The sequence below is a fragment of the Micropterus dolomieu genome, linkage group LG18, assembly GCF_021292245.1.
Source record: "Micropterus dolomieu isolate WLL.071019.BEF.003 ecotype Adirondacks linkage group LG18, ASM2129224v1, whole genome shotgun sequence".
NCBI classification, from domain to species: Eukaryota; Metazoa; Chordata; class Actinopteri; order Centrarchiformes; family Centrarchidae; genus Micropterus; species Micropterus dolomieu.
In genome coordinates this window covers 28,716,325-28,718,175 of record NC_060167.1, presented here as the reverse complement: position 1 = coordinate 28,718,175, position 1,851 = coordinate 28,716,325, and the positions used below count along the sequence as shown (strand labels likewise).

General features: G+C 35.8%; 1 long non-coding RNA gene across 1 annotated transcript; it reads left to right on the top strand.

Annotated features, from left to right (window-relative positions):
- The first annotated feature begins 505 nt into the window (after positions 1 to 505).
- Positions 506 to 1,610, top strand: LOC123956481. Its single transcript, XR_006821550.1, has 3 exons — positions 506 to 624; positions 851 to 993; positions 1,430 to 1,610. It is a non-coding gene; the product is annotated as an uncharacterized LOC123956481 (long non-coding RNA).
- The last annotated feature ends 241 nt before the right edge of the window (positions 1,611 to 1,851 follow it).

Here is a 1,851-nt window from a genome sequence, read left to right as displayed (position 1 = left end):
GAGCAGGAATAAGAGTAGACTCCCTGTCTGAGAGCAAAAAGATGCATGTTGCAGCTATAATACATAATGTTGAAAAATAAAGTCTGTGCCAATTACCTCAGGTGCCCTTGTTGTCTATATTATGTAGACTAATATATAATATCACAAGAAGCAGTTTGCAGCAGTATAGTAATGTACATCGTGACAAACAATTAATTAATCTTAAACAATATAACACATCTAAAAAAACTTGTGTTTATCTGTGCATTGCCTTATGCTGCGTTCACTGTCATTTACGTGAGATACACAGGCAGGGATGAAAGAAGTAGAGAGCCTTTACTTAAAGGGGAATTCCTCCAATTTTACACATCAAATTCTGTTTATACGTCTTGTGGAGTACTACTGCATCAGTGGAAAAAAGTTGTCTAAAGCCCTTTATGGCCCCAAAGGAGGATGCTTAAAATCTGATGAATTAAATTTGAATTTGAAATTCTGTAGCCCACTCCGCTAGCGGCTTGAAGCTAGATTAGAATACTCCAGAATCCAAACTGTCGGTAATGTAAGCGCCGGCTTTTCACAAGGAAGAAGAATGCGTGGAATAAAAGAGATGATATCTCTGGCTCTGCAGCATTAGTTTTAATACATGTGAGTGTAATGCTAAATTGTTTGTGCATTATTTTTATGTAAAAGTGCTAATACAAAAATGTTAAATACACCATTACAAATAATTGTCCTGCATTCAAAATCATACTTAAAGGGAGAGTAAGCGATTGTAATCCAATGCACTTTTTGTTTAATCAGCAAATATTTCGTCACGGTTCGTTAGCTCTCTGTTTTGTGTGCAAAAAAAAAGTCACTTTTTTCTACACAGCCTGGCTCTTTAAATCATAAAAAAAGAAAGTGGCGTGTACCTTCCCTTCCCCACAACATGTTAACATCGGTGAGGCGTTTCAATGCTGGAGAAACCTCAGAGATTTGAAAGAAATGAAAACCGACACGCAGGTTGAGGTGCAGGTGAGTAACCTTAGCGTTGCTGTTTCACACAAATGATAGGTCAGTACTGTCTTGTCTGTTTGTTGTTATGTTTGTGATGGCTGATCCCCACTGGTTAGCTTTGTTAGCTTATGCAGCAAATTTTTTACTCTTGGATGCTGTGTTTATTCATTACTGTTGAAGTTACTAGCGGTAATCCTACTGAAAAATATACTATAGTCAATTGCTTAGACTTTAATAATTTAATAATTTTATTTCATATTTTAGTATTTAAACACTTCAATACATATTTAAATATTGACAAGCTTGTTGTCACACTTTCTGAGTACTGCAGAAAACATGCCACCTAACTTTAACCTAAGCAGACGTTTATAGATTATTATACTGAAACATCAATGCACAAGCAAAGTTTTACTTTTAATGATTTTATTGTGATGCCCCTCCCACTTTCTTGCAGGCCGTCCTGGCTGACCCTCAGCAGGCAATTGGCCAACATGGGAGGGTCTTCAGCTGATCTACTTCGCTTGGGTGTTCCAGACTATAGGAGTTTGACCATTTGTGTATATCTTAGTTTTATTAAATTACATTTGTTTTAAGAAAATCTCTTGCGTGGACTCGATTTATGCTTAGGAAGTTGAATCTACACCAATGCATAAAGTTGTAAATATAAAATGTTTATCTCTGAAAAATAACTGTAGTGAATTAAATGTACTATATTTCCCTCTGAAATGAAAGTGGAAAGTTGCATAAAATGGACAAGCTCAAGTACACGTAACTCAAAATTGGACGTTATTGGACTATTGAAGCATTAATGCATACACAGAACTGTAATGTAGAAGCTGATTGACGTGGAATTAATTTGAACCACTTTACATACTG